The sequence below is a fragment of the Vigna unguiculata genome, chromosome 5 (genome assembly GCF_004118075.2).
Source record: "Vigna unguiculata cultivar IT97K-499-35 chromosome 5, ASM411807v1, whole genome shotgun sequence".
Classification (NCBI taxonomy): domain Eukaryota; kingdom Viridiplantae; phylum Streptophyta; class Magnoliopsida; order Fabales; family Fabaceae; genus Vigna; species Vigna unguiculata.
In genome coordinates, this window is record NC_040283.1 from 15892929 (window position 1) to 15914810 (window position 21882).

General features: G+C 31.2%; 1 long non-coding RNA gene across 1 annotated transcript; it reads left to right on the plus strand.

Annotated features, from left to right (window-relative positions):
* The first annotated feature begins 8737 nt into the window (after nucleotides 1–8737).
* Nucleotides 8738–12845, plus strand: LOC114186205. Its single transcript, XR_003604985.1, has 3 exons — nucleotides 8738–9072; nucleotides 9246–9306; nucleotides 12733–12845. It is a non-coding gene; the product is annotated as an uncharacterized LOC114186205 (long non-coding RNA).
* Nucleotides 12846–21882: the final 9037 nt, after the last annotated feature.

Genomic DNA, 21882 nt, shown 5'->3' on the forward strand with positions numbered 1-21882 from the left:
TAAAATATAATTAATATATAAAATAATAAGTTATTATAATTTCTTTTGCAAATCTTCATATATGTGAAGAGAAAGCTTAAGAGGAAAAAGTTTTTTGGTTTTTGTGTTTTAACGATATTTATGAAAGTTTGTGAATGATTTGATTGATTTGATAAATAACAAAAATTTATAATAGATAAAATTTGAAGATTACTAAATTATCTATGATGATAAAAGTAAAATAAAATGAATTTTGGAGAGATTAAAAGTTTTAAATTTTAAAAAGGAACACACACAGCACATATCACAACTACACACAACACACACCACATATATCAAAACTAGTTAGCTAATCGGTTTTGTCACTCTCTCACACACTACACATAGCACACACATAACTACACACAACAAACACACACACACCCCATAACTGGTTTTGTCACACACTCACTACACACAACACAACACACACTTGACTATCATGCACAACTTACCTTTTGATTTTATGAACGTATATCGTGTGAAGGATTGCTAAGGATGACAGAATGTCAAGGAGGGATGTTGGATAAAGCTTTTGCTTCTAGAATTAATATTCTTATAACTTTGGGAGGTGCCGTAATGAAATTAAGCATTTCTTCTAACCTTTTCATATACATTATTAGTTGATTTTCTAAATTCCAAAAACAATGACAGGTACCATTTTTGCCTTTGCTAGAGTAGACATCATGCGGGAGATACTAAAGTTCTATTCTTTATTTATGGGGTTTATTATCATATCCATGTTTTTTTTGTTTCATTTTTCACATTTTCTCCTAATATGGTGTTGTTTTTTGGTTATGAGTCTTTCATAGCTCATAGTCATGGATTCTATGCATTCTTTCTTTGACTTTGTTTCTTTCATAATGCATGATATCATATTGATTTATTGTTATACATCTCCTTCCATAATTTTATTCTTGGATATTCTTTTGCTTCATTTTGATTTTATATTTACATTATTTGAATTAAAATGTTTAAACTATGACCATGTATGGGTAAAAATGCAACCACTGTTTTTGTGATCTGCATTTACTACTTTGTTTGTGTTTTCCACAATAGTGCCCCATTTTTTCTTTACAAATGTAAACTTTTGAATTACGTTGACAGGTACTACTCAAAGACTAGGCACGTCGAAATACTAGCTTTAAAAATAAAGGAAGGAACTGATTTTGTGGAAGGGGTTGAGTTCAATCTATGACATGGATGTAAACTCCATTTTCAATTAATTTGTCACAATTGCTAATTTTATATATGTTAATTCCATATTTGAGAATGACATATTACCTATGTAATCTACTTTTTATGTTCTTGATGTTCTTAAGCTTGGACTTATGAATTGTAATATAGATTTGCGATAACAAATTTGTGATCCAAGGATGTTTTCTATGCTATCAATTGCTTAGGCTGATTTTGTTGGGAACAAAATACTCAATTATGGCAAGTTCGTAGACGTGATAATTCACTTGCAAAGAATGGAGAATGATGAATATTTCCAAAAGCATTCATGTGTTCTAACAAAGACTAGATTCACTATATTGAGTTTGGCGAGCTAAAGACAACATTAGTAGATGAGTAGAGAGAAAATGACATTGTTGTATTGGATGACAAGATGGATTATACATGGTGAGGTAATACATTAGTCCCTTATTTATTTTTTTAATTTGATTACTTTTTGGGTTGAATTTCAATAGATAGTACGGACAAATCAACTTGTTGAATTCACTTATGACCTATATAAGTTGGTTTTAAGAGAGTTGATAAACACTTGATATTTCTAAGTGCGAAAAATAGTGATATGAATTTGGAAACTCACTATCTGAATTACATAGTTTGTAGTTGGTGTTTGAAGATTTTGAAATCTTGGAGCAAAGTCTTGCTTGCTTATAACTAGAAGAACATGTGTTTGGTTGGCTAGGGAGAGCCTCCATCAAGTTTGGTTGTTCTTGTGCTTCTATGTGGTTCATGATGTGATTCTGGGTCTGTAACTGAGATTATTACATTGTAGGGGATAAGATTCTTGTGGGATTCAAGTATCTTGGTGTTTTGTTTTATTAAAAAGTGTAATCTTTGAGGAATTTTGTAAAACTTTTGATATAGTGCATGATTAGGCTTAGGTTGTCCTGATAAATTGGATGTAGCTTAAGTATTGAGTGAACCAGTATAAAAATCAATGTGTGATCCTATCTCCCTTATCTTATACATCATTTAAATCTCAAGAAAACTCACTAAATCAATCTTTGTAAGGTGTCTATGTGTTTTTACGTTATCTGGTAATACAACTAAGTTGGATATATTGATTGAAACAAATCTTGTTGGATAAAGAATGTTATTTGAGTAATTTGATAAAGAATGTTATTAGTTGATTGATTTTATCTTTTAATCTGTTGAATCATATTGTGTGAACAGATTAATCTATTATTTTTGTTTTTCGTCAACTGAAAAGTGTGATTTTGTCGCAATACATCTCTGATTTACTGGTCAATTTAATTTGTTTTAAAAGGGTTTTCATAAGTTTTAATTGGACATATTTTTAATACTCATCCAATTCAACCCCCTTCTTGGCTTAGAACGATCTTTTAAACCTACAATAGTATTAAGAGCAACAAAATAAGATGATTCAAAAGCTTATTTTCTATCAAATATACTTTGATATTATTCATAATTAACTTGATATGTTACTATTTTTGGTATATTATTGCTCATCATTTTGTTATGTATTAGCTTATCCTTGTACTTGTGTGTTTTGTTTTCTTTCTAACGCGATGATCTTATATTTTTATATATGGGAGCAGTGTTTGAAGCTAAGGGTAAAAGTAGAGTAGCACAGAAACTAGAATGAACACTAAGAATTAGTATAAAATTATCTTAGATAATCCATTTAAAAAAATTAATAAAGTTCCTCTTTTATGTTTTGAAATACTAATAAGTTCATTTTGAATGTATTTTAAAAGGTAATTTGATCTAACTTTAAGAAATTTGGGCTGTTACAAGTAATTATTTATCAAAAAAAATTTATGTAAATTGGTTTTTTAGTAATTAATAGTAAAGAAATTGATGGTCAAACAATTTTTAAATATTAAATATTACTAAATTTTATTATTCGTACCTAACTTCACATTAAAATCACTATACCTAATTTCAGAAGCAACATTAATTTAAAATTCTCGTTCAGGCTAGTCTCCATGCTTTGAGCATCATTTGTGTAAAAGGAGCGGGTAGGTTTGCGTTGGCTGAACTAATAAAAAATCTTACAAAGTCCAAGTGTTTAGAGAACACTCCGGAATATTTCATATTGGGCAATATTAATGTCACCTGTGACGTATATATTTACCTTTTTGTGCTGTCCTAGTTATTTATTTGTATGAATGAATATAATTATAAATATTGAATTAATGTAATTATAAATATCGAGTTAATGTTATGATGGTTCTGAAACCAGGGGAAAGTGATATTGAAATAACTATCTGTTTTATATAAATTTGGTATTTCACAAATATCTATTAGGAAGATTGATATTCTATAATTTTTGCATTAAATACTTTTGTACTAGAATTTCATTTAAAATTAGAATTAGTTTATATTTTAAATTTGGTCAATTTTAATTTTAAAATTTTAAAATTTTAAAATATTAAAATTAAATTAATATATTTATTTTAATTAAATAATGTTAATTTTTTTAATATGTTAAACGTATTTTAAGTTAATATTGAAGTTATTTATACTGTTTATACATTTCTAATTCAATATTCATTACGAAATATGTTTTTAAAAAAAATTAATATAATTAGATAAAAAAGACTACATTTATTTATATTTAAAATTTAAAAACAAAAATATATATCTAAAATTTTAAATAAAAACAAATTTTAATTTTAAATCGAGATTTATGGTCTAAAATCATTCTTAACCATTTATATCATAACATCTAAATAGGTAAAGTAACACAGGGTAGGTGATTATTAAATAACCTTTTTATTTTATTTTAGTGGACTACAGCATTTTATACATAATATGTACCATTAATTATCATTGATATTCAATGTCTTTTGCGAAAGATGTTTTTATTATTATAAAATTAAGAAGGGTAAACTATAATTAAGGATGCCACGTTGAAAGCGTGGTGATATGAAATAATTTTCTATTTTAATGGAATTCTGAGGGTTAACCAGATAGCATTGAACACACCTTGAGCTGTTGAAATGGGCCGAAATGTTTTGTGCACATTCTGCTGTCAAAGATGTTACGAGGCTTCTTGAGTTTTCCAAAACTCTAGCTAAGGGCTGAAAATGGATGCTTCTACTCAAAGTTATTCAAGTTTTCAATAAAATATCATGCCATGCGGTGTTGCTCTTGCTTTCCTCAGGGTTTAGTTTTCTTAACTTATTTTCTCTAATTGAATTCTGTCCAGTTGGAATTTGATATCAATATTGTTTTGGCCTGATTTACGTGGAAGTTGTAATAAAGATTATTTTCTTTTTATATTTTATAATATTAATTCTATCTTTTATAATATAATTATTTATTAAAATTTTTAAAATTAATGTTTATTTTTATTTATTTTCTATAAAATTGTTTATTTTTTTTTATTTATCAAAAATTAATTTTTTTATTCATTTCACTTTATTTGTAATAAATATAAATTTATTTTATATATTAACTTAATAATATTATACTATTATCATTAGTAACAAACTATCATTCATATTTAAAAAATTATACACACAAACGCTATTGTTGTAACATCCCATTTAAATAATAACATAATTAAATGAAATCTTACACCGAATAAATATAAAGAGCCAAGTTGCGGAGTATAAGGTCACTCCTTACAGTTATTCAAGGTACTTAAAAGAAAATATTAAAGCTCACTACAATGCCTACAACCCAAAAGGAGTAAGAGATAGCCAGTATTCAAAATAAAGCCTTAGGGACAATACAATACACGGATCTTAGTCCTAAAGAAAAGCCCAAATAAAACGTGAAGTCCAGCCCAAGTAGACTATGCAGCGAAGTCATCTCTCTCCTGTTGACCACGAGTACCTCTCGCATCTGCTCCCATCAATAAATTGATGATCATCGCAAAGGTAGAAGAACAACATACAAGGCAATCAAACAAGCAAAGAGTAAGCTAGAGCCAAAAAGATTTCATCATGCAAACAGATATACTTTCACAGTCCAATATACACAGATCATCCAAGCATGTTATGACCTTCAAATCAATACACTAAGACTCGACTCGACTCATCCGGATACATATAACCTGGTCGGATTCAGCGGATGCTTGCACTTGTGGTGGATACCTCTGCTCACCCCCGAGCTATGTGTTACAAGTGTTACAATGAATCAATTCCCTCACACACAAGGTTAGCCCTTTATGAGTTTCAGTCCTCCTGCTACTCTCACCACAGGAGTCAGTCCGCTCTAAGTGAGACTAACTGACTCCTGACTCCTTAGAGTGTCAGGATGCAATCCTTACCTTGAATCCTTACCAAGTTATATAGATGGGGCACCACCATGGACACCCACTAACAGGGACCATGGACCATGGAATTACGTCCCGACCACTAAAGCACGACCAGGAAGTCTCACCTAGAGACTCATGGATTTACGTACTGACAACATACCAATCACATTCCAAACAAACAAATAATATTGATCATGCATTTAACACCTCACGCCATCCTTTGTAACCCATCATCATTCATATTCCATGTTCATTTCATACCATCCCATTCTTCTCAATTCGGGGATATAGAACTTCACCTCATATCAATATTATGCCATCAATGTAACATTATTGTTCATACCGAATTCATGACCACATATATAACCAACCATTTCATTTAAATCGCATGCCAAGATTTATCCATTTTTATCATTAACAATCCATGAATCACATCACTCATGCAAATTCATTCATCTCATACTTTATAAATGCATACTAAGACATACATATATCACAAAATAGTATTCATCCTAAATAAATGAGTGTCAACGTTTAAGTACTTGCAATTCTATACAATCAAGCACAACCCACAACCATAGTTCTTACACCAAAATTCCCAAGAAAATTTATTATCACGAAACCAAAATCATTGTAGTAATGCGTGACACATTTCTCAAGCTACAGACATCTAATCGACGATCTAACCGGTCAAATCATAAAATTTGAGCTCAATCCAACGGTTAATGAGTCAGGAAAGTCAATTTTACTAAAACTGCGCATATCAGAAAAATACACAGTCGCCCAGCGAGCCAAGGAACTCGCCCAGCGACTATGCGACGCATCAGAATACGAGAAATGACGTCAAACATCACATTTTCATTAATATTTGAACCCCTAACTCAGAAATATACCAAAACTAACGTTTTCCAATCATTTAAGCATAAAACAGAAACGAAAACAAACCACATGTTTCAGAAACGCGCAAAAGAATCTAGCTTCCATTACCTGGAGAAGGGCTAATATTGGACTTCGACTCTTAAGCCAGCGAAACCAGGCTCCAAGGATAAATCTATGAACTGATATAGTGGCACGACAAAGGAGATTGGATTCACATAGTGAGTCCTAACATAAACCACGAAATAACTTAGAAAGACTAGGTTCGAGAACTAACTTACGTGAACGGGAGATGGAGGTTGAGCTCACTTGAACTTGGGTAGATCTCCAAACCCTAGCAGAGGTTCTGTGGAGAGAAAATGGGTGAGTTAGGGCACTGATTTTTCAGAAAGACTTGCAATTGAGGGACCTTGTCTGCTTTAGGGGCCTTGGCACCCCATAGGCCAGCCCTTTTGGTCCAACAGTGTGGCAGCCCTTAACATTAGGACACTCAATAAAGGTGAGTCTTACAATTGCACTTATGTGTACACTAAAATTGCACTTATGTGAGTCTTTTAAATATATATATATATATATATATATATATATATATATATATATAAAAGAATCTTCAGATAATAAAGAAAAGTTATATATATATATATATATATATATATATATATATATATATATATATATATATATATATTCAATAATGCACGATCTGTTTATCATTGTTATTCAGACTAGCTAGAATTGTGAGATCCTGAAAATTTTAATAATTATAAAAACAATCTTAAATTAATATTTTAATTTAAAGATAAAATTTTTTATTAGTTATATAATTTAAAAAATTGGTTATTAATTATTTAATTAAAAAGATATTAGATATTGTTAGATAATAAGAGATATGGTTATAATTAGATATTAATAAGTGATGATAAAATATTTAAAAGGTTATGAGAGGAGATATAGTGATTTATTAATTGGCTTAAATATATTATTGGTCCCAAAGTTTTTAAACTTTTTGTACTTTGGTTTTTTTTTTTTTTTTGGTAAATTGTGGTAAATATTGTTCTTTTTCTGTATGTCGTTTAAATTGTTAACATAGGATGAATTATGAATGTCACATGTCATTTCGTAATTTTTTTATTTTTTTAATTTTAAAAAAGTTGTCCACGTGTCAAATAAGCATTGTGACACGTGACAGTAGCAGTGTCATGTGTCAAGTTAGTATTATTGTCATATGTCAAGTCAGTATCATTGTCACATGTCATTATCTCGTTCAATCCAGTCCCAATTTTCATTAATTTTGTTCAATCTAATCTTAATTTTTTTTTAAATTTATTCAATTCAGTCATAATTTTGTCTTTCTCCAAATTGACCAAATTTAATTTTTATAGAAATGTTATACTAAAATTTTTATTAAAATTTAAATTTACATTAAATATTTGTTTCATTATTTTTAAACCAACCATAATTATATTATTGGAAAAAAAAATATTAGATTTATGTTTGATGTTTGCTACATGTAAAAAATAGGTTTAGAGTTGGTTTAAATATAATGAAGAATTTCCCTTCTAATTTTAAAAATAATGAAGAATTTTCTTACTAATTTTAAAAATAATGAAGAATTTTCCTTCTAATTTTAAAAATAATGAAGAACTTTACTTCTAATTTTAAAAACAACGAAGAACTTTCATTCTAATTTTAAAAATAATTAAGAATTTTACTTATGAAAATCTGATTGGGTTAAAAATGTGGTTTTGAGATGTTTTGATTATGAAAATGTAGTTTCTTTTGAGGGAAGTTAATCAACCCAAATTGTTGATTTTTTGAAGCCAATTGAATATCCTTTGGTGATGTTTTGTGCATAATTTTGTATTTTTAGATTAGATTTAGATTAAAGGATTATTTTTTTTAGTTTTTCTTGATTTGTGTTAATAATGCATTCTCATACTATAGTTTTTAGTTTAATTCTTTGTTTAGTGTATTCTTATTATTTGTGAGTAATGTAGTATAGTTTTAGTTTGGATTAGTTTTAATTGTAGTTTAAAGTGTTAAAGTTCAAATTTGGATTTCGAATTTTAGTTTAGATTTTAGAAATTTTAATGCTATTTTTTACTTTGATAGAATTTGTTTACATAATTCATTGCTCCTAGTATATATATCTTATTTTTTATTAATAGATTTTTAGTCTAGTAAATAACAAAAGTTAGAATTAGAGTTTTAAGTGTTAGTATATACTCATTTGTCATTTTAATAGGTATTTTGTTTGAGATAATGATACACTGATCCAGTAAAAGTTACTCACTTTTAAAGCACCTACATGCCATTCAAGCTACAATTTTAAAAATTAATTGTGATTTATTTTTTGAATCCCTAACGTTGGACATTTTTGTGCACGTTGGAATTGGGTGAAAATGAGGGGTTAGGGTTTTGTCCCTCTTCCTCACAACGACCACACCCATACGCACTTTCATCCATTTTTCTCTTTCACTACTCACATTCAGAGCCTCCATGGTCTTTCAAAAACATCATCACAGCAACGACTTCACCACGTCACCCCGGACACCACTGTGTGCACTCCTCGCACTTGGCTTCTGCCGCTAGACTTTCATCAGACTAGGCCTTCCTTCGATCTTGTCGTGGAAACTACTCCAACGTCGGAGTTCACATCCTCTCATCTTTGTGTCGACAAAGATCATTTTCCCATCACTGTTATCACCTATGAGGTCCTGCTTCTCCCTCTCTGTTTCATTTTTTATTGGTGTGGTTTGGGTTCTCATAATATTCACTGGCTTAAAAGAGAACTGAACATACTTTTGATTTTGATGGTGGTTTGAATAGTGTTGTATTGAATTCGTAGATGGAATCTCAGGGTTTTTTATTTATTTTGCTGGTGCAGTTTTGATCGGTGAGGACGACGAGTATCAATACCACAGTTCAGTGACCACGTGCTTTTCTATGTACGTTTTTCTTTGAAAGATTTTGCACACACAATGACGTCTCGATTCAATTAACTAGTTTTCTCAATTCTAAATAACTAGTTTTCTCAATTCTAAATGATTATTCTCAATACGATATTTATTTTCAATTGCTTTACGAAATGAATGTTGAATCATACCACCAAATCACATTTCAAATGTCATCTCAATACCATATTATCAGAGACCATATTAAGTACCTTTTGTTTACAACTATATGTCTTCAACAGTAAATGAAACTCCTTATCAACTATTTTGTACACATGAAACTCCTTATTAAGTATTTTCTTCAACAGTAAATGGGTTTTCAATACGATATTAATTTTTATTAATTGTTTCATGAAATAAACGTTCACTAATAAGAAAAATGCACATTTCAAAAGACATTTTAATACCACAATATCAGTGACCATATTAACTGCATTTTGTGTACAACTATCTGTCTTTTTGTTAGTAAGATTTTGCACACAACAATTCTTGGTTCAATTAAATAGTTTCCTTAGTATAAATTATTATTCTCAATACAATATTAATTTTCATTAATTGCTTCATGAAATAAATTTTGAATCATACCACAAAGAACATCTCAAAGGCCATCTCAATATCATATTATCAATGACCACATTAAGTGCCTTTGTATGTATAATTATGTCTTTTTTCTTTGTAAGATTTTGTATGCATGAAAGTCCTCACTCAATTAAGTATTTTCTTCAATAGTAAATGATTGTTTCGAATACAATATTAATTCCAATGTGACATACTTGTTTGAGGCACCACTAATGCTTTTTTGCGACCGTGGAATGTCATTAGGTTATTTAGTTCACTATGTTCTCAATTTCATGCACATTAAGCAACTCTATAATGGTAAAATATCCAACTAGAAATACCTTTAGCACTAACTTCCTTCTTGTTTCAAACTTTTCATACAACATAAAATGCTTAGTGACATCCTTCTTTACAACACCAATGATGCTTTTATGTCAACATGGAATATCTTTGGATTTTTTTGGTTCACTTCATTCTAATTTGGGTGCACATTAGCCAACCACATAATTCTAGAAATAGTGATTGGAATTCCCTCTAGCATTAACTACCTCACTCTTTATGACTTTTTGTACAATATAAAGTAATAATTGTGGTAATTTTCATACACATTAGTAAGGTAATATACAAATAAAATAAATTATAATTAAAATAAATAATTATATAATGATATTCATTTATAATTTAAATTAAATTAAAACAAATAAAATAAATTATAATAATGATAATTTAAAATATATAAAAGAAATTATAAAACTCTAAATAATACATCATGAACAAAAAGAAGAAATTCCTTTATTTTAAAGTATTAATTAAATAAATGTATTCTACCATAAAATTAAAATAAACTAAATAAAATTTAAACTATTAATCAAAACACTTTTAATATATAATGGAATTTAAAATTTGTTCATACATTACAAAATTGTATTGTAATTATTGTTAACACTTTCATGAGTAAAAGTAACTACAACTATTTCAAAGTATTATGTTCTGAAAAAAAAAAGTACAATGTACATTTTATTTCCCTTCATCTTGATCTTCTTAAAATAAGGGGCTCCATTTATGCTTTCTTTCACATAAATGTCAATGCCCTCATTCTCCTCAAGGTTGTTTTTCTTATGGGATCTAATTGGTGACCACCCCATTATCCTTGTCCAATAATACATGTCAACACTTTCAATGAGTCACATAACTCAAAATCACCAAACACACAAACAAATTCAATGCATCTCCACTCATCAACACATAATGAAAAAAAGGTCTTTGAGTCCTAGTAATAATATTATGTTAATGAAACTTTCTTGGCTGGAGGTGCTGCCTCAATTTCCAGAATCTCATAACTAGCATTCGATAACCTGAATTGACCAAATTAATGGCATCAGATTGATTAATTTCATTTTGTGAACCACAAGCAAATGCAACATCACAACTTTCCTTCGGTAAGACCCAAAAAATAAATGATTAAATAAATAAATAATTATTTAAAGTGGAGTATAAATATTAAGTTATTTATGTCAAGACATGAGAAGGAGCAATGGAAGCTCAAGTGGTTAAGAATGCTTAGTGCGTTTGAGGGATCTTGTGTGTGCCATTAGTGTGTGTTTTATTTATTTAATTTTAATTAAATGCTATATTTACTGTGACGTGTGTTAGTATACCTAAAGACGTGACTACATGTCATAAATCATGTGATAACTTGTTGGTTTGGTGAGTGTGCTTAGTAGTGGAAGGTTGTGATTTCAAACCTTGGGCTAGAGCAAAAATATTTATTTTTTTGTTGCTTTCGTCAATTGGCAGACAACCTTATGAGGAGTTAAATCACATTACTAGGCTTTATGGTCATAATATCTCAATTAAATGACCAAAATCAATTCAAATTTTTATTTTCTTATTTTAATTAATTTTAAATAGGCTAAAAAAGTAGTTTTCCAATTATTTTATTACCTAAACATTAAGGGAAATTAGTATACATTATTAGGTTAGATTTTTAGAGTCCAAAACTTGACCTAAGTAGGAGCTAGACAACTAGGAAGGGTTCTCAATGGTAGAGGAAAAGGTTAGAGTAATTTCTGACCAAGAAGGATCACTAGGAGGGCGTATAGAGCATGAACGAGGTTGTTAGCTGGAAATTTCGGGAAGGGGAGCTAACCTTATCTTTACAATTGTTTTTGGTACAATTTGGTTGGTTGCTTAGTTTTGTTTTTGATGGAGTTTCGGGAACCAAATTGTGTGAATGGTGCAGCCATAGTTTTGAACAAATTTCATTGGTTTTTAGAGAAACCAAACGTTTTTTTAACCTATGAAGAGTTTTGTAGAACATGTATCCTTTTGTTGGCTAAATATAAAATGGTTAATTTTATTCTGTCCCATATATTATATGCGATTGTTACATACACATAGCATTTTACAACCCAAAATTTTGAACAATTAGTTAAAAAAAGAAAAAAAAGGGGTACATATTAACATAATTTAACATTTCTACATATATAGTGCAAAATTGGTTTGTTCTTTATTTAAGTAATGATAGGTTGATTTATAAAGTGGTGTAGTTTTTCTGATAAAAGTAGTGAGATGTGTTTTTCAAAAGGATATTAAGAATGAAATTATACTTGAAATTTTTTAAGGATATAAAGTGTATGAAGTATTATTACTATAATGTATATTTGGTGATGTGGTATCTTATGGGGTTTATGAGTTTGTGGTCAATCTTTATTGTTGTGATGCAAGGTTTTTGGGTTTTATTGATATCTTGTGATATTGTAATGGTTGGGTGAGATGGACTATGTTATATTTGTGATGTTTTGGCTGGTTTAAGCTCACATTTTTTGTTTGTGTTTGTACGATGATTGTGTGTCTTGTCAGATGACGTTGGCGAGGCATAGGTGAAGAGATGCTAGCTAACTATGAGGATTTTTGAAAAAACATGCTTTATTTAAATTTATTTTATTAAAGTTGGATTATAATAATGCAATGACCAGCTGAGTTGGATTTCAATTATGTATTAAAGGTTTTAAATTTTCCCATGTTTGGGAATGGTATCATAATTGTTTTAATTGTTTTTTTAACTGTATCAAGTAATATCTAGATGAGGTGTTATACATTCCATGGCTTTGCTTCATCGTAACATTTGAGTCGAGCACAGATTTTTGAATAGTCCCTATATATTGTCAATTTAACCACAAGGACAATAAAATTGTATAAAGTCGCAAGTAGAAAGCATAAACAAACAAGAGAAATGATACAAACTGCAAGCTTCTTTGTTGAGCTTTGATGTCTCTCAAATCATGTAGTCAAATCCATCTTCATCAAGCAAATACCCTCTGAAATCTAATAAAGCTTTTGTTAAAGAAGTACTCCTTAAAGAGACAAGATATACAAATGTACTCAAAATTATAAGACAATGAGAATCTTAGACTTATTTACCAAGCACAAAATTTCATTTTTGCTAGAATAAAATAATACAAACAACATCCTAGTACATGCAATAGCCCTCTATATTCATAAAAGAAAAATATTACTTGATACTGAAATAGGAAAAGCATCATAAGAAATTAACATTTTTAAAACATGCATTGTGATCTTTCTAGAACCACCTACAACACACCTACAAGAAATTATAAATTATTATTTATAAAATTATTCCAATATCATGAATGAGTGAAATTAAAGAAAGTAACAAAGTCCACAATACATAATTGTGTTAACAAAATCAACAATTCAGCAAAAGAAATTACTAAAAATGGGAGTTTTCAGGTCTAGAATATTATTCGAATTTTGAATTCAAGAAAAGAAGATTATATCAACGTGAAAAGAAAAGATTCAAACCCTTATAAGGATACTTAATTATAAAAACAATGATGGTAAAAAAGTTAGTAGCAACATTGTTTATGAAATGGTCTAATATCCAACCTGCGATGCAATGTTAAAATTCTACTTGGCAACATCTCGATGAACATTCAAACTACTTTTGTGTATTTCTTTTCGATTAATAAGAACAAGTTTGGACGACTTCCTGACTCATTCAAAAAATAAGAAAATTATCAAAATGACAATAAAGGTATAAAAAGAATCAGGACATCGTTGTGTGCAAAATCTTATAAAGAAAATGACTGATAATTGTACATAGAAAAGGCACTTAATGTCGTCACTGATACTATGGTATTGAGATGGCCTTTGAATGTGCATTTGTGTTATCAATGAATGTTTATTTCGTGAAGCAATCAATGAAAATTAATATCGTATTGAGGATAATCATTTACAGTTGAGGAAAGAAGTTAAACAATTAATGAAAATTAATATCGTATTGAGAATGATCATTTACAATTGAGGAAACAAGTTAATTGAATCAAGCAGTCATTATGTGCAAAATCTTACAAAGAAAGACACATAGTTGTACACAAAAAGACACCTAATGTGGTCATTGATATTGTGGTATTGATACTTGTCGTCCTCCCTGGACCCAATTAAAACTGCACCAGCAAAATAAACCAAAAACCTCAAGATTCCTTCTACGAATACAATACAATACAACACTATTCAAACCACCATCAAAATTGAAAAGCATGTTCTGTTCTCTTTTGAGTAAGTGAATATTATGAGAACTCAAACCACACCAATAAAAGGGTTAAATATGTTTTTGGTCCTTTAACTTTCAGTGAATTTTGGAATTAGTCCGTTTCGAAATTTTGGACCAATTTGTTAGAATTGATGCAGCAATATTTCACAACCAAGAGGGGGGTGAATTGGTATTAACAAATTTTGCCCAGTTTTAGTACTTTTGAAATTGTTTTGATAAAAACCTTTTCTTTTGAATCAATTGAAATAGTATGGTTTGATGCTTAATGTATGGAGCATTTATACCATGACAAGATATAGAGAGAAAGAGATAAAGCACACAGAATTTTTATACTGGTTCGATTCTTAAGAATCTACATCCAGTTCATCTAGCAAACCACAACTAGAGATATTCACTATATCACAAGAATTTCAAGATTTACAAATACACTTGATAAATCTAAATTCTAAGATAAAGGAATACAAATGCAAGGCATCCACACACTTGCACAACCACACAACAGCAAGGCTATCACACACACTTGCTTTAACAACCAAAAACAGCAAGGCTATCACACACACTTGCCTTAACCAGAAAATAGTAAATCAGAGAGTTTCAAACTATATTTAGAACACAAGAACACAGCCCAAAGATTAGATTGAGTACACCTTTTCCAAATCTGAATTTTTTTCTTCTTGCCAAGCCAAATTTGATGTGTCTTGATGAAATTCTCAAGAAGATCTTCCAAGATAGCTCCAAGAACTTGTTCCACACTTTCCTTTCTTTCTTTTGATTGCACAACTTATTTTAACAGCAGGTGCAGAGTCCATTTTATAAAACCAGTTGCTGTCAGCATGAGCCTAGTCGACTACATTAGTTGGCTAGTCGATTATCGGGGCAACAGATTAACAGATTCAGGATTTTACACACATAGTCGACTACATTAGTTGGCTAGTCGACTATCGAGGTAGCAGATTAACAAATTCAGGATTTTATACACATGTCATGTTAACCATTGTCATGCTATGTCATGTTAACCATTGTCATGCTATTATGGACATCATCAAAAACATTTCAAATACATTTAATCAACAACAATCTCCCCCTTTTTTGATGATGGACAAACTTGCATAGAACAACAAACCTTTCTCCCCCTTTGGACATGATCAAAAACAGGGATAAAAAAAAACAATGCAGAAAATAGCCAATCTCAATGAAGTATATAGCTAAAAGCATTCAGAACCATGGGCTACCTTTGCTCCCCCTACCTTGAAACTACCTATATGATGAATAGGCCAATGAACTCATAGAATGTCATAACTATGGAATGCATGTCATTATATAATATGGTATCAAAGTAAAATGTAGCAGAAGCAGATAAGAGAAATTGGAATATCAAAGTACAAGCAACATTCTCAAATCAAGTACCAAGAAAAGAGCAACATGGACTTAATGGCAAACCAAATACAACAAATTTTATCATATTAGCAAAAAGTACAATCAATCACAAAAGAACAATCTTGATCCCAAAATCTAGGTGCATGGTTACTCCCCCTAGGAACAAACACCCAACACCTATAGGTACTTTCTTATAATAGATTTTCAAAGATTAAAATGTAGAAAGTGTTGGTGAGAGATGCATTATCAAAGCATCATGTAATCAATTTTGCAGAAGATTAATTGATATGGATCTTGGCATAAACGAATATCACAGAGAAAAAAATATAAGCACAACAATGTAGAGAAAGCAACCTTGTAATTGATTATCCAGTTGATTATTTTATGCAGAAAAATATGAAAAATGCACATTTTACTTCAAACAAGTTATGTTTAGTATGACAAAGTAATGGTTCTTCCTTTTTAGTGAACAAGCATGCAATAAATCCAAAAGATAAGTTGTTAAAAGCACAACGAATGATACTAAGCAACTTATATTCACCATATGTCTTTAGCAACTATTTAACAAAGTGGTGTGAAACTTCCCCTTTTTGGCATTAGCAAAATAAGGGTATGAAAGAAGAAATATTCAGTACCAATTTCACAAATGTGGATCAGACAAAGAAGTGAAAAAAAAAACATATAATGGAGAAGCAAAAGATGTGCCTTATATCAGCTATCAAATTAGATTGGGCATTGTACATATTAAAACCAGATTAAGCTAAAGATGAAAGCAAAGGAAGAAGGATAGCAAGATTACAACCCATTAATCGAACATTTCAGCTTATGGAGATGCTTCCTCATCTTCAGCAATGGCAGCGGAAAATTTCTCTTCTTCTTCCTCAGAAGCATATGAAGGATGCGGGAAGAACGAATAACAACAACACAATTCAAGGGTTTTAAAGAGATTGTGAATTTTGAAAACAATTAGAGAATGGGGATTTAGGGTTCTGAACAGATTTGGGGGTTTGGAGGTTTTATATTGGAAAGAAGTTTAAAGGAGAAGAAAATTTCACCAAACCATTTGTGCCAGACGTAGTTAACTAGGTTACTAATGTAGTCGACTTGCTTCGAAATATAACACAGGGAATAGGAAAAATGCATGACTAGTTAACTAGCAAGTTGACTATTTTATGCAGAAGGATAAAACCTGATGCAGAAATTACAAAGTCTGATGCAGTATGAAACAATAGTTAACTATGAAGTTTACTACGTAATGCAAAAACAGAAAATCTGGTGCAGTGATGACAATTCTGGTGCTGTATTTGGATGATAGTTGATTTGTAAGTCGACTATTTTAATGCAGAATGGTAAAATCTGATGCAGATTTTTATGCTGTAAATGCGAAATCAAGTATGCCTAATTCATTAAAATGTTGAAAAATAACAACATAGATGCAGTAACACAATTTGTATTTGTAGGAAACACTTTTGGTGTAAAAAGATTAATTTTTATGTCCTAAGAAACATCATCAAAAAGTGTTAAAATTTGTTTTACTCACGCAGGGAATGATTGGAACTTTTCTTTACTTGTGCAGCCCAAAAAAAATAATACCACATTGATTATTAGGCTTTTCACAAACCCTGCAAAACAGGTAAAATACATCTAGGTACCCACTTTGTATTTGGGTCCTTTCATGTTAGCAACATAGATGGTGTTTTTAGGCAACCAAAGATATTTTCCGCTTGGAACACCAACATTTTTGAAATAACAAGAATTTGATGTATGACCATTCTTTAAACACTAAAAGCAAGATCCAAAAGTTGTATTGAATGCCTTCTCAGGATGAAAGAAAAGATTTTTGAAAGACTTTTGTTTCTTTGAAAAGGAATATCCATATTCATCCATTACATGCTTTTGAGAATTAAGAAGAGTATCCAAGTTGGATTTTTCTGCTGTAAACTTTGCAAGAGTTTCCTCAAGAAATTCAACTTTGTTTTTAAAGTTCTTGCAATCTTTACAATCAAAATTTTCAACTTGCAAGGTTGAATTACAATTACAAGAGGAGGTTTTATGAATGATGTCTAAATTTTCCAAATCAAAATCCAATTTCTTATTTGCCTCTTCTAATTGATCCAATCTATTTTTCAACTCTTGATAGTTCATCTTAAGCTTTTTGTTTAAACAATTAAGTTCATTTGCATCTTTATGCAATTCTTCAAATGTATCAAGAAGTTCATCATACTTTGCTTGAATATTAGAATTAGAAGTACTTATCTTGCTTTCTTGGGACTCAACATCAATCATGAAGCATGTGTTGACATCTTTACTGCTGTTGTTGCTTTCTGAATTGTTATGGCCATGTTCTTCAATGCTCTCTTGAGCTTTCTCCAAGGTTTCCCACATTTCTTTTGCATTCTTACATGTAGAAACTTTGTAGAATTCTTCCATGGTGAGTGCTGAGGAGATGATGTATCTAGCTCTAGCATCATATTGCACTTTCTTGTTCTCATCCGCAGTCCACAAATTGAAGTCTTTCTCAACCTGCACTTTGTTAATGGTATGCATAGGAATAAATGGTCCATTTACAATAGCATCCCAAACACCCATGTCAATGGATTCTAAAAAGATTTTCATTCTTATTTTCCAGAAAAGATAATTTTCTCCAGCAAACAAAGGTGGTCTATTGATAGAAACCCCTTCAGAAAACATTTGTGAAATATTGGCCATCTGTCAGGATCTAGTCGACTATGTATTCGACTAACCAGCTCTGGTGCCACTTGTTAGAATTGATGCAGCAATATTTCACAACCAAGAGGGGGGTGAATTGGTATTAACAAATTTTGCCCAGTTTTAGTACTTTTGAAATTGTTTTGATAAAAACCTTTTCTTTTGAATCAATTGAAATAGTATGGTTTGATGCTTAATGTATGGAGCATTTATACTATGACAAGATATAGAGAGAAAGAGATAAAGCACACAGAATTTTTATACTGGTTCGATTCTTAAGAATCTACATCCAGTTCATCTAGCAAACCACAGCTAGAGATATTCACTATATCACAAGAATTTCAAGATTTACAAATACACTTGATAAATCTAAATTCTAAGATAAAGGAATACAAATGCAAGGCATCCACACACTTGCACAACCACACAACAGCAAGGCTATCACACACACTTGCTTTAACAACCAAAAACAGCAAGGCTATCACACACACTTGCCTTAACCAGAAAATAGTAAATTAGAGAGTTTCAAACTATATTTAGAACACAAGAACACAACCCAAAGATTAGATTGAGTACACCTTTTCCAAATCTGAATTTTCTTCTTCTTGCCAAGCCAAATTTGATGTGTCTTGATGAAATTCTCAAGAAGATCTTCCAAGATAGCTCCAAGAACCTGTTCCACACTTTCCTTTCTTTCTTTTGATTGCACAACTTATTTTAACAGCAGGTGCAGAGTCCATTTTATAAAACCAGTTGCTGTCAGCACGAGCCTAGTCGACTACATTAGTTGGCTAGTCGATTATCGGGGCAACAGATTAACAGATTCAGGATTTTACACACATAGTCGACTACATTAGTTGGCTAGTCGACTATCGAGGCAGCAGATTAACAGATTCAGGATTTTATACACATGTCATGTTAACCATTGTCATGCTATGTCATGTTAACCATTGTCATGCTATTATGGACATCATCAAAAACATTTCAAATACATTTAATCAACAACACAATTTAGTCCTTCATCTTTCGAAATACGTGAATTTAGTCATTTAATCAAATTTTGTTAGGTTTATTTGATGTTTCGTATGCATTTCAAGATTGTATTTGAGTTGTTTATAATGTTTGACACACTTTTGCTTTAATGTTAAGTCAAATACTATTATGAAACGCGCTTAAAATGTCAAATAAACTTAACAAGATTTGATTAAAAGGACTAAATTCACGTATTTCAAAAGATGAATGACTAAATTGTTTCAAAGTTTCAAAATAGACTAATTCCAAAATTCACTACAAGTTAAAGGACAAAAAATATATTTAACCCATAAAAAAATATAGAGGGAGAAGCAATACGTTATAGGCAATAGTAGGGATGGGAGAAAACGATCCTCATTAACACAACGACAAGATGACATGAGCTTCGACATTGGAGTAGTTTCCACACCAAGATCGAAGGTTCGGTCCAACGACAATCTAGTAACGGAAGGCACGTGCGAGGAGTGCACACGGTGGTGCGCGGTGTAAAATCTCGATCGGATATTACGAGTTAAAAAAATAGAAATAATATAAATACCTCATTTATTATAACTGAAATTCCGAAAAACGTGGGAAATTAAAATATTTATTACATAGACAACTCCAAATTCAAATTTCTTAAAGCTCAATAAAATACTAAATCAGTCTCATAATAGTTTACAACTTTATTCAAAACCATAAATGATAAAACTCAAATAAAACTGTTTCCCATGACATTCCCCCGCTCCGCTGCTAAGCCTCACCATAACCACCTGCAACAACATCTGCTCTCGTGTACCGCATACACAATCATCGCTAACCACAAGCAAATAGGCTGAACTTACAATTACATAAACATATATAAGTATATAAATATAAATATAATATATATATATATATATATATATATATATATATATATATATATATATATATATACATCATATAAACCATACAAGTACACCAAAGGAATTCCTATCCTTTGATTTCACACCACATGGCCACCACCATGTTACCCGTGTTCTACGTCTTCCAATGAGTACCTCGAGATGTCTTGCTGCCACACCTACCAGCCACAACTAGTAGAGCACGTGCGGGAAACCATGCTACAGACCATTCTCTGTAACGCCAGGTGGAGTTCCCAATACGAATAACATTCGTAATGTCCCAAGACTACTAAATTCGTTAGTCTCATACCAAGGAAGGAAATCTATATGGACCCGTCGTACGAGCCATGACTCGCACACTCACACCGGTAACACTTCTCAACCCAAGCCACAACTCAAAAGTTCCTCGTGTTCATCTGCCATCTCGAGCCACAACTCAAGTGATGTCATTCTAAGCCAAAGGAATGCTACGTGCTTAACCCCTATCCCGAGCCACAACTCAAGGGATACGTTCTGAGATATCACTGAAGCCATGTAGACCACACACATCCAAAGCAAGCAAAACAAGTCTGGCTTCTACAATATCGCATGGCGTTGCTCTTGAGCCGCTAGGCGAACATCACTTCCAAACCACCTGGCCGTGGACACGTACCGCCAAACACCTCTATTTAGTTAATTTCTCCATTCTACATTCAATATTAATCTAATTTCCACGAATTACAGACCCATCATTTCTCCTCACTGCCACGCAAAATTTTCTTCTCTACATTGGCGCCTAGCGACTCGATCAATATCGCGAGGTGGTGCATAGCATTCTAGGAAATTCCCAGAATTTTCCAGCACCTGTAAGCCCTCCCAGTTTTCCCAATTTCTTTGTTTGGTCTATTTTTGCAATTATGCAATTCCCATGATCACAGCGTACATTTGCTTCACTTAAACTATATACAGTAACACTTTATAGTTAATTAAACAATAGTTAATCTTAGACCCTCAAACCCCCAATTTCCAACCCTAGAGCATTTTTCATACAACGAACTTTCAATTTTCAGCTTAATTCAACCAATTTTTAATGTCTAATCATTAACCCCTGGGTCATCTCCCTTTTGCCCGATTAGAAACACCCCAAGATTCCAAAAACACCAAAATTGAACCTCAATGGCTCGCGTCGCTTGGCGAGTGTTCATCACCGCCAGACCGTTCATAAGAAAACCCAGAAACTGGGTTGCGTAGCTTACGTCACTTGGCGACACATAGCTCATCGCTAGGCGATTCCTCGTAGGAACCTAGAATTGCACTGAAATTGGTATGAGTCACCTGACGACTACGAGTAGCACGCTAGGCGGTTTTTGGGAATTTTTCCAGAAACACGAAAGTTGCATAATGGACAGGATGTATACATCAAAGAATTCATACATTTTATACCATTAAGCAATACAAATTAAAATTAATAGT